General features: G+C 45.7%; 1 long non-coding RNA gene across 1 annotated transcript in view; it reads right to left on the reverse strand.

Moving 5' to 3' along the window:
- The window catches only part of LOC125760335 (uncharacterized), a 58,406-nt gene extending 43,403 nt beyond the window's left edge, over window positions 1-15,003 (reverse strand). The window contains exons 1-2 of the long non-coding RNA XR_007417878.1: window positions 13,761-15,003; window positions 13,643-13,694 (exon numbers count right to left, since the gene is read on the reverse strand). This is a non-coding gene — a long non-coding RNA (uncharacterized LOC125760335). The remainder of the gene's footprint in view (window positions 1-13,642; window positions 13,695-13,760) is intronic.
- Window positions 15,004-23,278: the final 8,275 nt, after the last annotated feature.

Raw genomic sequence — 23,278 nt, forward strand, 5'->3', positions numbered from 1 at the left:
GGGCCAGTATCTTCACTTCCACATCCCGTCGAATATGCTTTCAGCTTAACGACACTTAATGTATAAACTAGCAAAATGCTAAAAGAGGCTGAACTCTGGCAGTAATCTTGACTTCTAGGAATAATAATCGCCTGTCTTAAAAATGTGCAGCCAGTAGCATCCTGCTTGATTCGGATCACGGGACACGACATGTAAACGTATAATACTAAATAGTAGATATAGAGGAACAATTCTTATACTCAATAGGTGTCATAATTGCAAATAACAGCTGCAAATAAAAAGCACGCTTTCACACTAATAGCACACCCATATATGCTGAGCTTTACGTGTCCCAGTCAACTTCCCTCATGTTCCATACCAGGGGCGAAGCCAGAAATTTTTTTTTTTGGGGGGGGGGTGATTTAACCATACTTTATGTATGTTAGTGCAGGCATTTGCATGTCTGCGTGTATATATGCAAGCAAAATTGAAAATTTTCGAGGGGGGGTTAACCCCCCAAGCACCCCCCCCCCCCTTGGCTACGCCCCTGTTCCATACCATGTCGACCATGTAGCTTTACGTGCACCTTTATTGAAATATCAGCTTTCATGCAGCATCCTTAGCTTTGGCTAGTACAGCAGCTAATACAAACTGTGCTTGAGAATTCAAGATTTATTGCCAGTGCCAACACTAGCTATACACAAAAACATTCTGTAGTAGTTCAAGCGCAAGTGTTGCAGCTTTTTTTCAGAATTAGCAGCTCATATAGCGCTGGCTCACATAAGCGTGCAGACATACACATGTCTAAATGTGCAGCTATTATTCTTTTTTACAAAGAAATGCGCGAAATAAACTGGCACAAGGAGACGCATGGACAAGCGTCTTCCTTGTGCCAGTTTATTTCGCGCAGTTCTTTGTAGTCATGGATTACCAACTTGCCCAGCGATCAATTCTTCGATATTATCCTTTACATGCAGCCCCATTCCGTGGCAGTTACCACGGCACACCATCTGTCAGACATTGTGCCACATGAAGGGTATTTGCATATAGTACTAGATTTGTCCTTCACTAAATGTTGAGACCTGAAATGTATTTGTTATTTTTCTGGCACCATTTCAAAACATCACCTTTCCCTTGCAGTGTTGAGACATATATTTGCAATAAGTTAGTCAGGCATTGAGTCCAAATCCATCACTGTGCCAGCCTGGCACTTAATTATGTATGCATGGGTCCCTTATTTCTATTCTCTGCTTCAAGCCCTTCCCTTCACCCATTACTGTAGAACTGTGGCATTTAGGTGTTCCATCTGGCACCGCTAATTGTTGTTACATTTTGTGCCATTTCTTCGAGTACCCATGCCAGTATTTAGTGCATTAAGTGAATGAAGGAACATGTTATGCTGCTGCGCAGCTGCATACTGAGCAGAACAATGAGATGTAGAGCCATGAGAGAAAATATAGAGAATATTGTCACGCCACAACGCAAACACAAGACAGTGAGAAATTCTACAAGAGTAGGAGGACAGCTTGTTGACACAAAAATAGCAGGCACAAACATGTCTAGCAAGACTGAAACTTGGGCTAGTTGGTTATCCTTCATGATGAACCAGCAGCACAACCACACACGGACAGAGGAAAGGTACACGAAACACAGCACTGTGTTATGTGCCTTCTTTCCTATGTCCGTGTGTGGTTGCACTGCCGGTTCATCATGAAGGACAAACATGATGTCTTCGGCAGAATCCCAAAGACCCACTAGACATTGATGTTCATTGATGTCCCCATTGTCTTTCTCACCTGCAGAGCACACGCATCACTACATATACAATAGGATGCATTGCAAGGGTTCTTCACCTATATGCTCTATTGTTGGAGTAATAGGGCATTGTGTGAACAAAATAATGAATGTAAAAATAAAATCACCCTAAAATACATGCCATATTCCTTATTGCTCAATTCTCAACCTCCACGTGTTCCACTTCAGCACCTGTGCACATAATGGCCCCCTAAAGGATCTCGGCAGTAGTTTCTCTGAAGTGGTTTTCAAAGCTGCTATTGGATTAGATTAAGCTAATTGAATCTCATGAACTTATCCTTTCAAAACAAAAAAGGGGGCAGTCCACTTGTTATTTTTTAGCAAGCTACCTTAGCAATTTGGCTTTGAACGTGTGCACTTTCCTTGCAATTGTGTCCCAAACAATATTAACTACAATCTTCAGGAAAATGTGCAGCGCGGCACAGACGAAAGACAAGAAACGGACGACACTTGTAGGCCTATGATGCAGGCATTTGGAAACAAGCTCTACATTGTCAATTTACTTAGTTTCAATGGGACAATAAATGGGGCTAGTTCATTCAGTTCCCATGAAAGTGCAGTTTTATAATCACAAACAAACCAATAAGATGATACGAGAAGTTTCCAGGAGTAAGCGCTTTTTTATTTAATTTCTCGACGCGGCACTGATGATAGGCTCTCCTGTGCTGCACTGTTGTGGTGGTACAGTTGCTGTATTTGAAACCTGCAAGAGAGAGTGTGAAAATGTAGTTTGGCATTGAAGCGAACAGCTTAGCGCAACACCTCAACAGATGCTGCAATTTATGATTGATGACTTTCTGTTTCGAAATAGTGATATTTTTACCATTTTACTTGAATAATCCACGTGTATTCAATGCCCAACCCCATAGCCTTGGCTTAATGCTGCTTTGATCAAAAACATAAGAAAACAAACCGCTATACAGCACTTCTGAGGGCTGTGGTGTCATAGATAGGCCAGCTATCATATACAGGCCAATTAGCTCGGTCAGCTTCTTTGATGTAACGTTGCATAACAGCATCCTTTCGCTACTCAAATGGTACTCCATGCATGACTCCTGGGTGACTCCAGGAATAGGATATTCTGCCATGAGAAATGCCCTCATCCGATCATGCCCTCAGTGGACGGAAACAAGTTTTATGATTGAGGTGGAACGCTCGAGGAGCGCGGGGTTCCCTAGTGCTCTTTTGACCTCCCTAGCTGAAAAGATGCTCGTTACTCTTAGAACGACCAGAAATAACAGGCCAAACAAGCACACTCGCTCTCCCTTGGCTGACGTTCCCTACATTCACGGTTTCTCTCATAGGTTGAAGAAGACTGCAGGCAGCGTAGGCGTAAGAGTTTTGTGCTCCGCCCCAAACCGTCTGGCCTCCCTATGCAGGCTAGTGAACAGGGATGAAACAATCTCCTCTTGCTGTGACAAGAAGCACAGAAATCGTTTCATTGAATGCGTGAAGAACGTCGTTTATGACATTCCATTATCATGCGGAAAATCATATGTAGGACAAACAGGACGGTGCATAAATGACAAAATGTGCGAACATGCCAATTCTTTAAAAGCAACAACAGGCAGGAACCTGGCATTGTACATCATGCGGCTGCTCCCCATTGCTTGACAATGTGCAAGTTCTCATGAAATATTGGGATCAATGGGCACACAAAATTTGTGAGGCGCACATAATTCACATAAGGGGAGCAGCTTGCGTTAGCGCGCCATCACTAGCACTATTTGACGAAGAAATTAGCTGCCATGAGCCTCAATTGTGATCACTAAGCTTGTTGTCACATGCTTTTGTTTTCTTGTTTTGTTTTCTGTTTTATTGTTAGTGGTTGCAGTTTTCTAGCCTTGCTGTCACTTGCTTAAAAACCTTTTACAGCGGAAGCTGTTATGAGATCACTTCAGCGGCCGTTTTTGGCGCCGTAGTTGTCCGCCGCCGCCGGTGTCCGTAACCACTATCGCACGAAATAAGAAAAAAAAGGAAAGAAAAAATTTCCAGGATGGAACGAGGTTCGAACCTGGGCCCTCTGCGTGGGAGCCCAGTGTCCTACCTCGGAGCCATGCCGGTGCTTGAAACTGCGGTGCAAAAATAACCTATACAGGCTTCATGTTGGGAAGGAACCACATTAGCATATGTTATGTTGTGTGGTAGAAGAGTAAAATAACAACCAGGCATCGCACAAACGCCAATTCTGTAACCAGGCGTCACACAATGCGAATTGCGCAACGAGTGGGTTGTTGAATGCTTCCAACCCATTACAAAGGCCTCTGTGATAATTCTTCATCGTCATCAGCCACAGCATCAACAAAGTGCACATAATGTCTTACAGGTGTTCAGCGAGTACCATGGTTGAGGCGTCACACAAACGCGAATTCTGTAACCGGGCGTCACACAATGCGAATTGCGCAGCGAGTGCGTTGTTGAATGCTTCCAACCCATTACAAAGACCTTTGCGATAATTCTTCATCGTCATCAGCCACAGCATCAACAAAGTGCACATAATGCCTTACAGGTATTTAGCGAGTAGCACGGTTCTCCGCAGAATGACGAAAAATTGCATACTGGCTGCTTTCCTTCTTCACAAAAATTATGATGATTTATAGCATAGTGGGTTCCTCGCAAGTGCACTTCTGTTGGTTGCCAAGGAAGCCCATAAGGCTCCCATGATTCATTTCCTCAGGGTCTCAATAAAGTTAATTCCCTCTCTCTTTCTTTCTCTCACTCTACGTTTCTCCGGTTAACGTATGTTATAAAGCGTGGTGGGACAGTTAAATAACGACCGGGATTCACACAATATGAATTAAGTAACTCGTGGGTCGTTTAAAGCTTCCAACCCCTTACAAAGGGCTCAACCATAATTCTTCATCGTCATCAACCGTCGCATCAACAAACTGCACATAATGCCTTACAGATGGTACCTCGCTTCTCCGCAGAATAACGACTAATGTGGTGGATGCTTCCCAACTTCCCAAAAATTATGATTTGTGGCGTAGTGGGTACGTTGCTAATGTACTTGTATTAGTAGCCAGAAGAGAGTTTATAACGGGCTCTAGAAATGCCGCTCCTCCAGCTTTCGCTGTGACTGTGCTGCGCTTTCCGCACAGGCCTGGCGTTTTTTTTTTTTTTTAGACCCCGGTTCTTCGTTTTGTTGATTTATGAATGTCAGACTTTTAGTGGTTTTAATCAGTTTGGTATTGACCGCCATGTCATTGTTCTTTTTTGCCATTTTTTGCTCGTGTTTATGTTTTAATGAAATCTGCTTCTGCCACATCTTGTAAACCCTATCCAAATTGATAGTAATGACGGGCGGCCGAGTCACTTGATAGCGTTTGTGCCATTTTTCGATTTTTGCTCGCCTGCCTACAGATTCTCAGACTTTCCAATAAGGAAATCAGTTGATAGTCAGCTCTGTGCCCTGTATGTTCTTCGTCCCGTTGTCTGCGCTCTTTTGCCACAAAGAAGAATCCACATTCAAGTGCGTTGTTACTTGTTAAACATCTTGACAGGATGGCACAGCTACTCAAGAAAAGAGCACATAGCAGTGCTGAACTCACAACTAACTTTTCTAAAAATCACGCAGATGCTTAAGATATCACCTGAACCCAAGTGTTTTCACAGAGATAACATCATTTACAATGGTCGATTCCACGAAAGATAAAAAAAAAGGTGTATACTTGATGTTCCGATTTTCCTGATAATTTTGTATGTTGTGCACATATGACTGCACAGCACGAAATCGCAATTCGTTTTCAAATAAAAAATTTTTTTTAACACAGGAAAATTCTACAAGCGTCGCCGGTTGACGCCGACCATCTTACGAAGAGTGCGTTTGCGTAAATTCGCAACCATGCTGGCAGCTACTGAAGCTATACATTACAAATATCTTTCTATTTAGCATAAGCAAAAGTGAAGAAGAAATAGCTCTTATAATTTCATGGAATTCTGAGCAAATTATGTATTTTTAAAAATTCACGAAAAACGCTGCGTTAGTGAAAATTAGTCAAATTTGGGACGCTATGGTTACTTCTGTGAACATCTTAGCTTGTTCATATTTGCAGTATGGATAGGCCTTTATGTGAATAATGAACCTCTGCATTTGTATTTCTCTAATAATTTTCAAAGTAATAAATTTTCATGTATTATTTGTATGGTCGCCCATTGATGTCGTCACCGATCATCATGCACTATGCTGGCTGTCGTCATTGAAGGATCCCTCGGGCCGTCTCGCCCACTGGGCACTTCGCCTGCAAGACTACGACATCCGCGTGCTGTACCGCAACGGACGCCAGCATGCTGACGCCGACGCCCTCTCGCGCTCCCCCTTGCCTGACGACAATGCCTCCTGCTCAGTATCTCACATTGCTGTTTCTTCCATCGACATTCACACCATCGCTACCGAGCAGCGCAAGGATAAATGGATCACCTCGCTGATAGACTTGCTCACTGATTCGTCGGCAACACCAACCACTCGCCCATTGCATCGTCAAGCCCACCATTTCGCCATTCATGACGACCTACTGCACCGACGCAATTACAACGCTGACGGCCGCCAGTGGCTACTTGTGATACCCCGAAGTCTGCGTGCTGAAATATGCGAGTCCTTCCACTCTGATCCGCAATGCGCGCACTCTGGGGTATCCAAAACTTACCACCGCATTTGACAACGATACTTCTGGCGAGGGATGTACCGTTACGTGCAGAAGTTCGTCCGCTCCTGCCTCGGTTGCGAATGCCGAAAACCTTCAACGCACGTGTCACCAGTCGTCTACAACCATTACATTGCCCTAACCGTCCGTTTGGGCGCGTGGGCATCGATTTGTATGGACCACTTCCTCTGACGTCGGCTGGTAACCGTTGGGCCATCGTCGCCGTTGACCATCTAACGCGATACGCCGAAACCGCTGCCCTCCCAGCGGCTACAGCGTGCGATGTTGCCTCCTTCCTGCTACACCGATTCCATGCTGCGTCACGGTCCACCCCAGGAGCTTCTCAGCGATCGAGGCCGTGTCTTCTTGTCGGAAGTCGTCGAAGCCATTCTTAAAGAGTGCCATGCTGTTCACCGCAAAACTACTGCTTACCACCCGCAGACGAATGGCCTAACCGAACGCTTTAACCACACGCTCGGCGACATGCTCTCAATGTACGTCGCCGCCGATCACACAAATTGGGATGCCATTCTGCCCTTCGTCACTTACGCCTATAATACCGCCCCTCAGAGCACTACTCGTTTTTCACTCTTCTTCCTGTTGTACGGAAGGCACCCGTCGCACACCACTGATACGATACTACCCTACAAGCCGGATCCATCTGAGTGTGCGCCTATTTCTGACACAGCCAGGCTTGCTGAAGAGTGTCGCGAGCTTGCAAAGACCTTTACAACGCACGAACAAGAGCGGCAGAAGAGCCTTCGCGGTGGCACCACCACTTCTGAGTCCACGTTCCTTGCCGGAGCGCTCGTATGGCTCTCGGTCCCTACCACTGCAACTGGCCTCTCTTCAAAACTACTGCCGAAATACGAAGGCCCCTACCGGGTCGTCGAGCGCACATCACCGGTCAACTACCTGATCGAACCCATCGAACCAGCTTCGGACATGCGCCATCAAGGGCGCGACATAGTCAACGTGGAGCGCCTCAAGGCCTACTAACCCACTGATAGTGACGAGCTGTTAGGTCGCCGGACGGCTCCCTTTTAACCATTATGTTTATTGCAGAGAGTAGTGAAGACAGGACAAGGAGGGACACAGATCACACATATATATAATTTAAAAAGAAAAACTCCAACATGCGCAGGCACAGCTGCGTCCAGGAAAAATAGTTATTTACGTTGACGGTTATTACGTGTAAAGAACCGCCTCACAGTGAGAAGAAGGTACAAGTTTGACACTGCGAGTCACGTGCAGGCCTGCCGTCATCGATAATGAAGCTCTGCGCTACATTACAAATTTGGCCTGTCTGTTTTCAGTGTAGCAAATAAAGCGTTGTTAGCTATCTGAATATCATGCTTGTATAATGTAGGATGGTTGGGAAGAGGCTTTATTTAGCGCGGCTAGGCACAGCGATGACGGTAAGAAAGTGCAGTTGACCCAATTCAAAGCATATTTCATGAGGGACAGCCTATGTCGAGCTGATGTAGTGTCCATCTAATTTTAAATAAAACGTTGTCCTCTTTTTATCTTTGAAATAATAATATTCCGCTGTTGTAGTCATCCGACCTATGTTATGTACAGAATTACCGCGCGATTAAAATGTAAAAAATTGCGCATCTCACGCACGTGAAAAGTGAACATGAAAAGTGTAGTGTCTCTTAGAAGTAGATGCCGATCAGCTGGTATTTTATTGAATATCCTTCCGATATGTGATCCTATATAACAGGAAACGCCAAGAATATTCGTGTTCACATTGTCGCTTTAGGGGCCTACTGGTGCTTTACAATTTAAACCCGTTGCGGCAAGGCAGTTTTGCTTCACCGACTGAAACCGTCTCAGCGCATAACCAGCGGTAGCACACCCACGGTCGAATGTAGCACATTTCCCGTAACAGCATTTTATTTAGTTTCATAAGAAAAGTGCCACGCACTTGAAGCACCTGTTAACATTTCATAACACACTGGAGTGTATAGAGGATTTTTCCGAAGGGGGGATCAGCTTTTGGGAGAACCTGATTTGCTCTTCCTGGGGTAAAAATTAAACAAAAAAAAAAGTAAGGGGTGGGGGCGGTCGGGACATCCGGGCAACCCGTCTGAACCTGGCAGTGATACCACATGAAATGCTTGAAAAATACGCATAGTGAAGAAATACGTGCGCAAAGCATCCCACCAAACGCTACTTTGTTAAACTCCACCATCGAAAACAAACTACAAACAACACGCTCCAGCACAATCGGTCCATCTGCTGCGAATCAATTACGCGCACGAGCTATCTGTCTAACATGTAATTGTTATCACAATTTAATAAACAAGCTAATATCAAGAGCAGTGCAGGCATGCGCGAGTAGCCACGATGCAGCTTTGAAGCTCGTACACGAAGCGGGTTTGTGCCTGCAGCAAGCACACAATGCGAAAACTTTCTTGTTCTGGCATGACATGAAAGAGTGTTCTCTGATGAGTGCCGATGCTGTCACATACCGCATATATTAAGAACGGCGAACGGAAACATGGCGTTAGTCGTAAGCAGTAACCGAAGCAACGGAACGATCAGCTGATTCTCGTCGGCCGCGAGGAAATGTGCTAACATGGAGGCTTGTTTCCTGCAAACCTTCTTTCAGCATCCCAATTTCCTCAATCTGAGCAACACAGTACTCGAAAATATGTTGGCATTTCCGTTCTTATCAGCCGCCACACGTTGATACGTACGCTGCTTGTCTACATGCGGAGCGCGCTTAGCCTTCAACATGGCAGAAATGCACACAGCGGCCGATAAAGGCAGCAGATTTTGCATAAGGTCTATAGGTGCTACGTGTCCAAACTGTCGCAATCTAGTGATGAAAAGAAATGCCTACCACTCATTATGGCTTGCCCGGGCTTGCAGGAATTATGCTCCTATCTTGTACTGCAACCTGTCCTCTGTGTCGGTGCCATGAACAGCTCTCATCGCTGATACATGCATAATAGATACCACAAGGAAATGTTGATTTTAACGCAAAACAAACCCAACCACACACAGATAGTGAGTACCAAACATGTTTCTGGCAAGTCTATATTCATATATTAAAGAGATCGATCCTTGAATGAAGGGATCAGGGTGCAATAAGAACAGGTATTAGTGGACTAGCCACTTGCAGACTATTGAAAGAGTGCCATTGCGTGTTCAACATTCACACATGTACACAGTAAGCAATCAGTCATGGGCACGTTAACAGTAAAACGTAACAGTGTTACAGTTACAGTTACCTAAGCCAAAAAAGTGGGATAGGTTTCAAACAGGAGAAAGTGCCTCAGACAGGCTGGCCGACGTTTCGATAGGGGGACCTATCTTTGTCAAAGGCACCTTGTCATCCTTGGCGTGTTAGTTTTAAAGGGTTAGTGTTGATGTCATGTCTAGCGGTGGCGCTTGTCGCTGTTGGTAATTGCTGCCTGGAAAGAGAAAACTAGAGAGGAGTGTAACCCTTGCCACATCATTTCAAGAAAGTCTGCAACGGCGCTCAGGCCTCTCATCTCAGAAGTAAGGGGAGCTGCAAAGAAGAAAAAAAGAAGGAAGAAAAAGGAGAGAAAAAAAGAAAAAATATGGAAAAGGGGGGAGGGTCTACTGAGCGAGAGCCGTCAAAGGCAAAAAAAAAAAAAGAGTGGAGTATGAAAGCCACTTGGAAAGGCTGCAGAAGGGCGGCACGTCTAACCCTCACGAAGGGCTGCAGAAGATGGTGGGTAAGGCAACTACAGGCGGGGAAAGCGGGTGGCGTACTTTTAAAAGCCCACATGTGGAATTTAAGTGATATTGAGATAGGTGTCTGAAAAACACGTGCTTAATGGGTGAAATCATTGGCTCTGTTAAAGTAACTCTGTTACAGTTACAGAGTTTCCGAAAGCAACCTGTTACAGTTACAGTTACAAGTAACGTCGTTACTTTGTCACAGTTACTGTGACAAAGTAATGTCGCTACTTTTCCATTACTGTATAAAATAAATAATAGATTGCAAACCAAACGATAGAATTCATTTATCAAATATGTACGAAGGCATGCTGGCAGTCAAAGTTGCACGTGGTAAAACCCTAGACGAAGTAAACCTAATAGGGGGCCAAACACAAGCATTTGTTGTGTACGCCTCATTTTGTCGCATCAATTTTGTTGTTCATGCACCGTTGGTGAAAAAGGGAATTTATTTGCAAATAATAATAACAAATGTCCTCTGATACTCCAAATGGAAAATGTGGTTGATGCACTAGAACGACGGCAGTATCATAGGATGTTTATTAACGACACCCAGAAGCAGGGGCGGATCCAGGTGCCGACTTTGGGGGCGGCGGTTCCTTCATATTACCGGGGGAGGGGGGGGGGGTTAGGGTAGGGATGAGAAGAGAGACAGGCACTGCGGGCAGTGGGGGGGAGGGGGGGCTGACACAGGCTTTGGGGGGGGGGGGGGCGATCGCCCCTACCGCCCCCCCTCTGGATCCGCCACTGCCCAGAAGCGCATGCGAATAGCAACGGAGAGTGCGTGACGAATGAAGACGACGTCCATTGTGTCTGTTCCATATATATGTTCAAGGTGTATCAGACCCTGTTCGGTTAGCTTTGCGTCCGCTGGGCATACAAACCGTTTCTAAGTCCCGTTATACTTTGGGGCATGTGTTCGCGAAACCCAGAGATTGCACACCTGCAGACGATCAGAGTGGGGTGATATACAAGCCCGATGCGGGCATTGCGACGCGACTTGCATCGGCGAAACGGGCAGGAAAGAGTCAACAAGGCTTAAAGAAGGCAAACGGGATGTTGTTAAAGCAACTCATGCAACGCATTCTAAGACGGAGCTTGTTTAACACTTCCGGAGAACAGGGCATAGCTTTGACGTAAACACTGCGACGACGCTGGCTCGTGAACGAAGGTGAGGGGAAGAAACTCCTGGAATCGCGGTTCATTCGCCACGACGCGTCGGCTTGCAATATAGTTACTGTATATGGCACCTTTAGGAGTCGTGTCGTAGCATATACAGTAACTATAGTCGGATACAACTTAAGAAGTCAGGAGAGGCCCAGATGACCGAAGCGCTGCAGACGATCGCCTCCACGACTAAAGAAAATAAATAGACCCGCTCATGCACGCGCCGATGTTCTCCGAAGGCGGAGCCACCGCCATCCCGCTCATGACGTCAGTCCCGAGTGCGCGCCCATTGGCTTGTGCCTTTGAGGAGAAAATGCCGCTGACTTCTAAAGTTGTATCCGACTATAACTTGCAACAACCACGGTCCCCTACCGGTTTACACGGACGTATGGGACACTGGTCGATCTCCGCAAATTTTTTTCTTTCCTTTTCTTTTTCTTGTTGCCAGTGTATACTGAGGATGTCACATGCATAGGAGGCGAAACGTCCATGTGATTTTGTTAATAATTGTTGTATTAAGTTGGAGTAAACCTTTTACAATTAGTTTCAAAGAGGTTTTGAAAAATTACTTAGTTCACAGTATTTGTGCCTCTCAACCGTTTCGCGCTCTGCTGCTTTCTAGTCGTCAGTCAAACACGATTATCGCGCAGCCTCGGACGAAGGAGAATATAAACTTGGTGTCGTGATGTTCCACCGGTACACCAAGAACCGAGCTAGAAGCTCAAGTGACAAAAAGGATATATATGCCGGAAAAAAAAAACGACTTGAATTTAGCAAGTTGTTCAGTTCCAACATGATTGACTTACGACATGAAGTTTACAAGTAAACTTAAGTTGTGTTAAAGACTGACTGCTGACCTCAGTCTTCTGCAGGGTAGATAATTCTCTAAGCGACCTCCTCTCCTAAATTGGTAGGGGAGCCGTGTTGTGGAAAGATGAAAGGTGGAGAGGATATGGGAAAGTAACTGTAACGGTATTTCCCATTACAGTTACTCTGTAAAAAAGTAACAGTGTTACCGTTACAAGTTCCTATAAATTAAAAGTAACTGGTTACAGTTACAAGTTACCGAAAAAAGTAACTAGTTACCGGTAACGCGTTACTAGTAACTAGTTACTGCCCAAGACTGTAAGCAATACCCGGAATATGCACATAGCCATATGGGCGATCCACATGACAATAACGGTATACACACTTTTATCAAAATATAAAAAAAAATGAGAGTGTGCGTGGTCCATGTGCACTTGGTGTGAGGTGGGAATGAGCCATGCATATTGTATTACATCATGAATGTAAGCCATTCAGGAAACAAACTTTTGGTTCTCTAAAGCGAATTCACATTTAGTTTGTCTTGTACAGTTGAGCTGTCAATTTGATTTCATTTTCAGTTATGTAAGCCCTTCACAAAACCGATAATATTTTCCAACTTTCTGTGAACTTCTGGAAACATATATGAGAATTGAGATCTTTTTCTTTTAATTTATGACCTTACAAAGCTAAATAAACCCTAAATCACTGCATACTAAACCTTGGTTACGCATTTAAGTAAGAGAGCAATATTGGTACTATGCTGAGTAAAAAAAAAAAGCGTGAAAATACAATAACTTAAAGCACCACACAATAAAGCAACGTTCTCGCAACATGAGCACGATCTAAGTTATTTGTGATAGAGAACCTCGTGTGCTTAAAGATGCTAAGAAAAAATATATAATGGCAGAACTCGAGCTCACGCATATTTTCTCAAACACACAATATTGAAACAAAGAGTAACATGCGTTAGCTTAATTAACATATTCGTCTACTAACACTATTTGATGTAAACATGTGCTTCTTCAAATTAAGTACGCATTTGTTGGAGTGTGCACTAGTACCAGTACGTAACGTAATTCACTCAAATACATTACTTCGAGTGAACTCCTTTAAAACATTTATGAGGCAGCTAGGTTAAAATCCTAACCACAAAACAACTACATGGATTTCTGGCGAAAAGCTCGGGGACGCAACCACGAAAACATATCCATCATCGTGTGCGCGTGTCAGGGCTCTGTGTTTTCCTATCACGTCCCCAGTCTTGTGATATTTTTGCGCGTTATTACCGAGTTTGGTGAACTCTCGCATCACCACCGTGAAAACATTATGGGACGACCCCGTGTGTTTAAAAGCAAACACTTTCTAACGGCGACAAGGGATTCTAGAAACTCTCAAGCGATGATCTCGTACAGTAAACAGTCAATGAATGCACAACGACACGAGGCTTGCATGATCGAAGCATAAGATCGCGTAGCGCAACGCGCATATAAGTGTACCCAAAGCACAAAACATACCTGCCTATCGGGTATCTGGTTGATCATCCTCGCTGTGCCAACACGACGGTTCCTGCATAACAGTTTCCATGCAATGAAGTAACAAAGTTACGTAGTTCAGCGACCTTCTTCAACTTACCCAAGTTTGGCATTGGCACTCTTCACAGTCGCTCGTCAAAAGGCTCAAGCTTCCGCTCCTATGGAACCGCGGTCGCCGCTTGTCAAAACACTCGGACGCGGATTGTCTTCGGAAGTACACTCGATCACTCGATCAACGTGAGTAGTCGATGAACGAAGCAAGAAAGCACTTTTGAGCGCGGACACAAAGCTGCGCGTCCCGTGAGGCTGTGTTGAGCGGCAACGAACAACGACCATCATCCGCCACTGGATCAAGGCAGGAGAACGCCCCAACACGCGGAAAATGCCCAGTCGACGAATGTCGCGTACGATAAGCACGCAATAAACGCACACAATACACGATAAACATGTAGGGAGTGGATATTCGCCCGGCATCCGGCTGAATTGCGCGAGCGGAACTTGGCCGGCAGTGTCTCCTCATTGGCCGGCTGTAGTCACGTGGTTAATGCCGGAATCCTGAGGCAAAAAGCGCTTTGCCGGCACGGGTGTATTTGCCGAGTGTCATTTCGCGAGTGGCCGTCAAGCGAAGATGCCGGCATTTAGTGAGAGAACAATTATATGCCGGTAGTTTGACTTACCCACGCCGTCGCCACATCCGAAAACGCACGCCGTGACGGCAACAGTTGTCCGGTTCTGGTTTGGCCGGCAGTTTGCTTTTGCGGCCGGCCGTCAAGAGCGCTGGCACTTAGCGCACCGGTATTTGCGAGTTTCATTTCGCGAGCGGCCGTCAAGCAAAGAGTGCCAGCATTTAGACCCACGCCGTCGCCACGTCTGAAAACGCACGCCGTGACGGCAACAGAGTTGTCTGGTTGTGGTTTGACCGGCAGTTTGCTTTCGCGAGCGGCCGGCCGTCAAGCGACGAGCGCCGGCACTTAGCGCGGAGACAATTATTTGCCGGTAGTTTTACTTATCCATGGTATAGCCTCCCCTGAAAACAGGCAGCTGTGACTACTACGACGGCACAAGTCGTCCGGTTGTGGTTTGACCGGCATGCAGTTTGCTTTCGCGAGCGGCAGGCCGTCAAGCGACGAGCGCCGGCACTCAGCGCGGAGACAATTATTCGCCGGTAGTTTTACTTATCCATGGTATAGCGTCCCCTGAAAACATGCTGTGACTACTACGACGGCACAAGTCGTCCGGTTGTGGTTTGACCGGCATTTGCGCTGTTACTTCGTTTAACTCAGTTAGAACCTGACGGTATATCCTCCACTTAGAATGCCCTGCGAACTTCGCAAGTGTACCGTTGCCTTCATAGTGCACATTGGAGTAAAAAAAAAGGGGGGGGGGGGGGTCGTGTTTCAATTTTTTATTTCTATGTTGCCAAAATAAATGTCATACATTTAGAAGTTACGAAGAATTCTGAAATGCACAATACTCACACGAAAGTTTCATATTTTGTTCTTTGGCTGCCTCTGATGACATATGGAAGGGCTGTGTATGATATCAGCAAAGGCGCTACTGAACATCTTGTGCGTTTCTATGAGATGAAAAAGTCCTTGGCCTGGGAATGTCGCTGGAGCCAACATTTCAACAAACGGGCCTGCTTTGTCAGGGCAGCCTTGATGATAACAAGTCCACCTGTCGAAATGTTGGCTCTAGCAACATGCCTTTTCAATGATTTTTTAAATCTCTGCAAGCTTCCATCTTATCCTGAATTTGTCTTTGAATGTCAACAACACACTCCTCACATTGCGTTTTTTTTTTCTTGTTGCGCGGTACACAAAAAGTAATTTCAGGCGTTATAAAAGGCAACACAAGTCTTAGTTTACACAATTTTAACATGGAAGATATGCACATAAATATTGTCAAAAGTCACCTGCAGTGGGAACATTGCAGTTTCTTCTCTGACTACCTCAAATCAGATGGAGGGGTATGATAATGGCAATTAGTAGAGGTCAAACTCTACACAACAGGTAACGTCAGGTGATATAAAAAAGTAGCACGTCTCAGTTTTAAACAATTTTAACATGGAAGATATGCACATAAATATTGTCAAAGGTCAAGATATGCACATAAATATTGTCAAAAGTCACCTGCAGTGGGAACATTGCACAGTTTCTTCTTTGACTACCTCAAATCAGATGGAGGGGTATGATAATGGCAATTAGTAGAGGTCAAACTCTACACAAAGGGTAACGTCAAGTGATATAAAAAAGTAGCACGTCTCAGTTTCAAACAATTTTAACATGGAAGATATGCACATAAATATTGTCAAAAGTCACCCGCAGTGGGAACATTGAACAGTTTCTTCTTTGGCTACCTCAAATCAGATGGAGGGGTATGATACCAGCTACAGTGCCAGTCAAACCCTTCATTGTCTCCATGACATTTCTCACTTTTTTTGTTGTTGCATGGTACACAAAAGGTCATTTCAGAATGGCTTGCACATGATGCCATAGACGCAGCTTCTCAATGAACTGGCACTGCACGATGGTGGCTCCGATGACAAACAAGTTTCGTCTGTGAAAGAACATGGCAGGAACATCTCTGTGTGCAAATAACAAAAGTACATTCATGTGATGTTTTGATAACATTAATGTGGCATCGCTAAACGCCGCATCCCCACATGCTGGTGCTCCAACACGGTGCTTTCAATGACATCAATGCAAGCCATCAATAACAAGTAACAAAGTTGTTTGTACAATGTTGACGTGAAAGCCAATGCACAATGTTGACCTATATAATAGTCACACACTTGGAACATTGCCACAGTTTCTTTTTTGGCTGCCTCTTCAACAATGTGCAAGGTATATGGTACCAGCAGAGACACCAATCACAAAAATAGTCAAACTTCTCAAGCTCTTCGTGACACTGTTCACATTCCCACTGGTGCATTGATATGTTTCACCTTCACTGTGCTCGTTATAGAGAGCCATGCATCACTGCTGAAAAAGGGCCTTACAAGGTTGATGTCCATGCACTCATCCAAAACACCACAGTTCAGCAAATGTGGCTTTGTTTTCACATCTTCTTCAAGAATTTTATCACTGAGGGCACTGATAACACCTAAACAGTTGCGCTCAGAATATTAGGTGGTATCGTAATCGTCGGTGATTTTTTCCCCTTTATTTCACCATGTTTGTCACCGACGTGGCGGGACTACGTCACACTATCTTGACATGTATCGGCAAATAATTGTCTCCGCGCTAGTCGCTTGACGGCCGGCCGCTCGCGAAAGCAAACTGCCGGTCAAACCACAACCGGAGGACTTGTGCCGTCGTAGTAGTCACAGCCTGTTTTCAGGGGAGGCTATACCATGGATAAGTAAAACTACCGGCAAATAATTGTCTCCGCGCTAAGCGCTCGTCGCTTGACGGCCGGCCACTCGCGAAAGCAAACTGCCGGTCACACCACAGCCGGACGACTTGTGCCGTCGTAGTAGTCACAGCTGCCTGTTGATAAGTAAAACTCGCTCGTCGCTTGACGGCCGGCCGCTCGCGAAAGCAAACTGCCGGTCAAACCACAACCAGACAACTCTGTTGCTGTCACGGCGTGCGTTTTCAGACGTGGCTACGGCGTTGGCAAGTCAAACTACCGGCATGTAATTGTTCCCGCACTAAATGCCGGCACTCTTCGCTTGACGGCCGCTCGCGAAATGAAACTCGCAAATACCCGTGCGCTAAGTGCCGGCGCTCGTCGCTTGACGGCCGGCCGCAAAAGCAAACTGCCGGCCAAACCAGAACCGGACAACTGTTGCCGTCACGGCGTGCGTTTTCAGATGTGGCGACGGCGTGGGGAAGTCGAACTACCGGCATATAATTGTTCTCTCACTAAATGCCGGCACTCTTCGCTTGACGGCCGCTCGCGAAATGACACTCGGCAAATAGCCGTGCCGGCAAAGCGCTTTTTGCCACAGGATGCCGGCATTAACCACGTGACTACAGCCGGCCAATGAGGAGACACTGCCGGCCAAGTTCCGCTCGCGCAATTCAGCCGGATGCCGGGCGAATATCCACTCCCAAACATGTAAGCGCGGCACACATGTGTTCACGGGAAGCTGGTGGTGCTCCGGCAGTACGAGACCTGTTGCAACTGTTAGCTTACAGTCTAAACCAAAAATAATGTAGGTGGCAGCAGTGTCGTGATATGCTACAGGCCATAATTTTTATTAAAAATAAGACGTATTTGTGGCTTTTCACACAGGCGAAGGTCAGGGAGGCGGGGCTCTGTATATAAGCGTTGCGTCCGCTTTTCGCGTCGGGCCCCATATAAGCGTTGCGTCCGCTCGAGCCATTTCCGCCTCGGGCTCCATATAAGCGTTGCGACCGCTCGCGGCCGCATATAGCGGGCCCAATCCGTCACCGCAGAATTTGTCACGCTTAATGGCGATTGAAGGGCCGCTTATATGCAGTACCTTGTGGTGGAATAAAAATGGGCCGTTTATGTGCCGGACGTTATACGGTACTTGAATAAGAGTGTACTGACTCAAGTATTTCGATATGATTAGTTTGGTGGGGGTCAAAGACAGCAGCTGCATACTCAAGTTTTGGTCTGACAATGGTGTTATAAGCGAGTAGTTTAACGGAAGGTGGTGTCATGGAAATGTTACGGCGTGTGTACCCGACAGCGCGGTTATCGGAGTGAATTATGTGATTTATATGGTGGCCCCAAGATAGGTTACTCGAAAGATGGACACGCAGGTATTTAATCGAGTCAGTAGCAGCTATATGACAGTTGTTGATTGTGTAAGTAGCCGGCGTGTGGTTTCGGCGACGATGGAAAGAAATTAGTAATGTTTTTTTCGCATTAAGGGACATCAACCAGGTGGTACACCCCTGCTGAATGCGTGAGAGGTCATGCTGTAGAGAGGAGACATCGGTGGGGTTATTTATAGGGCGGTAGAGGACACAATCATCAGCAAAAAGACGGATGTTAGATTCAACGGAAAGCGGAATATCGTTAATGTATATTAGGAATAAAAGAGGCCCTAGGACGATACCCTGGGGCACGCTGTACAAGACATGCGAGAGGTCGGAGGAGTGATCATTAACATGCACGAATTGTTTACGGTTTGTTAGGAATGCTTTAATCCAGTTAAAAACATGCCGATGAAGGTTTAGACGCGAGGTTTTTTGAAGGAGACGGGAGTGGGGTACCTTATCGAAGGCTTTTTCAAAATCTAAGAACAGTGTGTCAATTGGGATGTTACGGTCCATATGAAGGTGAATGTCGTGCAGGAATAATGTTAGTTGGGTCTCGCATGAGTGATCTTTACGAAAGCCATGTTGGTTTGGGTGAAAGAAGTTTACGGATGATAAAAATGTAGCAACATGAGAAAAGATGACGTGTTCCATGATCTTTGAACAAACACTAGTGAGCGAGATTGGTCGGTAATTACCTGCAAATGAGCGGACACATTTCTTGAAGACCGGAATTACCTTCCCAACTCTCCAGTCTAATGGGACTTCACCTGTGTCGAGTGACTGCTGAAAAATGATTGACAGTATGGAACTACATACATGTTTAGTATTTTTCAGAATTTTGGCGTTTATGCCATCTATACCGCATGACGAAGAGTTCTTTAATTGGTTAATAACTTTTACAATTCCCTCTGAATTGAATGTAATCTTTGGCATTGGCGGAAAAGCAAAATGCGGAAAATCAGGAAGTTCGTTGTTAGGTTCGTTAGTAAAGACTGAACAAAATGCAGAGTTGACGGATGGAACGTCGCAGTCGGCAACGGGGGATCCAGAAGTGTCACAAAGAGAGACTGTGGTTTTGTCGTCCGGTTTCATAATTTTCCAAAAGCGGCGTGGGTATGTACATGTATTACCATGTACATACATTGTCACTGGTATTACCATTAATATGTATTACCAGTGGCAATTTGTATTAGATGCTGCAAATCACTTCTTGAATGCTGCCCTCTGTTAAGAACGAGTAAGAAATGTGTTTTTTCGTAAAAATATTATGTTGGCATGCCCGCAAAATCTTTCCAGGAATAACTGTCTTCAATCTTTTCAATATTTGTGTTTGTGTGTGTGTGTAACAGGTACGGCAAATATCACGTAAACTTCGGAACTGCATCAGCTTTGAACTGAAGAGGTGCCTGATAACAAAAAATGAAGTCCACGAAATAACCAGGATTTTAATGCAGATTGTTTACGCAAAATGTTAATCTTTTTGCACAAATGATGCGGCCAGGGAAAAGCAAGAATGGGAAAGTACACCTCGAATACGGGCAAAATATAAGTCACCGGAAACAGTGCGCAGTATGCTTACGCAAAACTTCACAAATGTACATTTAAATATGCATTCAATAAACGGAACTAAGCAATGATCACTATACATAATGGCCAACTGATATGTCCTTGGGCCAAGCTGCTGTCTCGGACGCACCATGTAAACAGAACTATAAAGGAAGAGCGCAGAAATAACGAAAGAAACTACTTCAAAACTGTTTTAAAAGTGCGAACCACTATTGTGCACTCAATTTAAAGGAAGGTTGCCGCTTCTAGTTCAAAAAGCAATGAAGAACAAAAACGACAAATGAAAGTAACAAACAATGCTGTTAGTACGGCTTCCCAATAGTTGAATTTGTTTGGTAACGCCGCGTATGCCGACCTCTCAGTGAACAAGGTGAAGCTGTCGATTGGCTGGTAATGTCCACCTGATGCCCGTATTCTTATGTTTATATTAGGTCACAGTGTTAACTGCTAAAAGGTACAAAATCCTCACGGCTTTAAAAGGTGGTGAACAATAATATTGCGTCAGAATTACGGGCTCATTGACCTGAACTCTGGAACAGTACAAAACAGGCCAAACAGGACAAAAATCAGCGCAAACGAAAGGAAAAGACACTATAGTGTCTTTTCCTTTCGTTTGCGCTGATTTTTGTCCTGCTCGGTATCAAAGGACAACGTTGACCCGGCGAGGAAGCTTAGCGAAGCGGTCAATGACTTCCGACACGCTGATGTCGACATTTCTGTGGGCGTACAGAAGTGCCTGGCCAACCATGCGTTCCTCAGACATCGTGGAGCGTAAGTAGTTCTTAAGTAACCTCATGCTTGAAAACGTTCCCTCTGCGCTGGCAGTGATCACTGGAAGGGTGACTAGAATCCGGAGTAGCTTGTACACATTCGCACAGAACCTGCTGTCGCAATGAGAGAGGGCATCGGTTCCTGTACCGGGGCTCTGGTTTGCTGCTTTGTTCGCCCACTTTGTCCACCATAGTCGCAGTTCTCCAAAACCAGCCCTCGTTTCGACGTCATGCGCAAAAACGGTCAGGAGATTTTCTGCTCCTTTCTCCCGATCATCTTGCATTGGTGGTATTGCGGATGATACAATTAATGAAAAGTCCTTTAGAAGTGTCCTGTGCTGTTCGAACCGTTGGTTTAACTGGGCTAGTACGTGGTTCATGAACGGAATGAACAGGGTTCTGCGAAAATATTCTTCCGCACTTTCGAATGCATTGCTCCCAAGGTTTTGCTTCCGGACACCGGCTCGACGGCTGGTGATCTCCACATTCAGTTTTTCTGCCAGTGCCTGCATTTGTGCAAATATTTTTGATAAAGAAACATTCGTGTTCTTGCGGTCACTTTCAATTGTCTGCTGTATCACTTCTATGTCGTCAATGGCAGCGCTCATGTCGATACTCCTCGTCTGCAGCTTCTTTGACAGTGGCAAAGTCAGTGCTAACACGTGTTCCGTCACATGCAGGCTTACAAGGAACGCTGGTGAAAAGAGTGCCAACATTAGACTGTTTGCCTGCACTGGACTTTCGCCATTTCCGTTAAACTTAGTCTCCTCTAGTGCTGCTATCAACGGCTGAAAGAGGCTCACAAATGAAAGCACTGCATCGTGCTTCTCGGCCCAGCGCGTTTCGCATAGTCCCAAAAGGCGCTGCCTTGTAGGCTCAGGACAGCTCAAACTTATCACTTTTCGCAAAACGTGTGAGCGGCTAGAAGATTTACGGAAAAAGGCTGACGTCGCCTTCAGAGTCCCAAAACAGTTTCGAATGTCTGTGATGGAGCATGCTGCACACACAACTAGATAAAGGGAGTGACACGCGCAGTGAATACATAGAGTGCGGCTGGATATTTCTCACGGACAGCAGCTTGAACACCATTCGTTTTGTCGGCCATCGAACTTGCACCACCGTAGCCTTGACCACGGAGATGCTGCATGTTAATTCCCATTTCTATAAGGAGCCTTATGATGGTGTCGGCCAGGGCCCGGCCATTTGGTCGTGAATTGGCACAAAGCCTAAAGGGACACTAAAGGCAAATAACAATTTATGTCAGAATGAAAGCCCAATGTATGACAACTTCTAAAACGGCAATATTATCAACAGCAGTGCCCTACTTACCGAGAAATTAAGCTAAATGTATCACATGATGAGCGCCACGAGTGGGACATTTTCGAAGTGATCCCGATGACGTAGGGAAGTTGGCCTACAATAAATCACTAGTAATCAAACTAGCAGCAGTAAAAAAAGAACATTCCGAGCATCAAAAGACGTAATAAAATGATGTTTGTTCGTTTCCGCTTGATTCGTGGAAAACAAAACCTCCGTGGCGTTGCCATGGGGAACGGCGCGCGTGGTTCAAAGGTTCCGTTTTCGCCGAACTGTGCCTCGCCCGTCTCAGTGGTAGTTTCGGGATCGCGTACTGCCGTGCGTGTTTTGCGCGCTCGTGAAAGTCGCTCTGATAGAAAGTTCGACAAAATGCCGCATGCGTGTGATATTGCCGGATGCCCGAATGGTGCACAACGCCAGTGCTGCAGCAAGGAAACCGGTGTGTCTTTTCACTGGGTGCCGCGGAATGAACCCTTACGCTCGAAGTGGCTTAGTGTCATGCCATTGCGCCAGTGTGCTAAACAGTCAAAACCTCTGCGTGTGTGCTCGCTGCACTTTCGTACTGAGGATTACGAGACCAACCGCAACTTGGTGACGGCTTTGAATGTGCCCATCCGAGCAAGTCTTTGCCGCAGTACAGTGTACTAGAAGGGGGCAGTGGAACGAACGAAGCGGCCGCGCCGCATCTCGGGTGATGCTCCGACGGGCGACCGTAGCGGCGGCGCTGTAGTCACTTTGTACTGAAGCTGTAAAGAGTGTCTGCATTTGGCGCGCGCTCGTCGCAGCCTACGAAAGCGTGCAATTGCGCGTTTTGAGCGCGTTTAATGCATTACTGAGCTTCAATCGGTGTCTCAACGCCTGCTACGCGCCATGGTGCATGAGTGAATATGCAGGCGTGCCAAAATTGCGCCGAGATATTCCCTGTTCTTGGAGCCTGCCGACCCCCAAAGAAGGTGACAATCGGATTTTGCGCACATGCATCTAGCTGCTCACTGATTGCTGTGCGGTTTGCAAGCAGCACTTCGAGCCGCGCTACACTATAAGTGACTACTAACACTGACTACGAAGAACTAACGAACCAGCGACGAAAAAAAGCCTACAATTCTTCTGCCGGCAGTCTCTACGATATATCCAGAGCATTGATCTCTGTATGAGCTCCAATATATCCAGAGCATTGATCTCTGTATGAGCTCCGCTGTTTCTTTAATGCCGAAAGGCTATCT

This window comes from Rhipicephalus sanguineus, chromosome 1 (genome assembly GCF_013339695.2).
Source record: "Rhipicephalus sanguineus isolate Rsan-2018 chromosome 1, BIME_Rsan_1.4, whole genome shotgun sequence".
Classification (NCBI taxonomy): domain Eukaryota; kingdom Metazoa; phylum Arthropoda; class Arachnida; order Ixodida; family Ixodidae; genus Rhipicephalus; species Rhipicephalus sanguineus.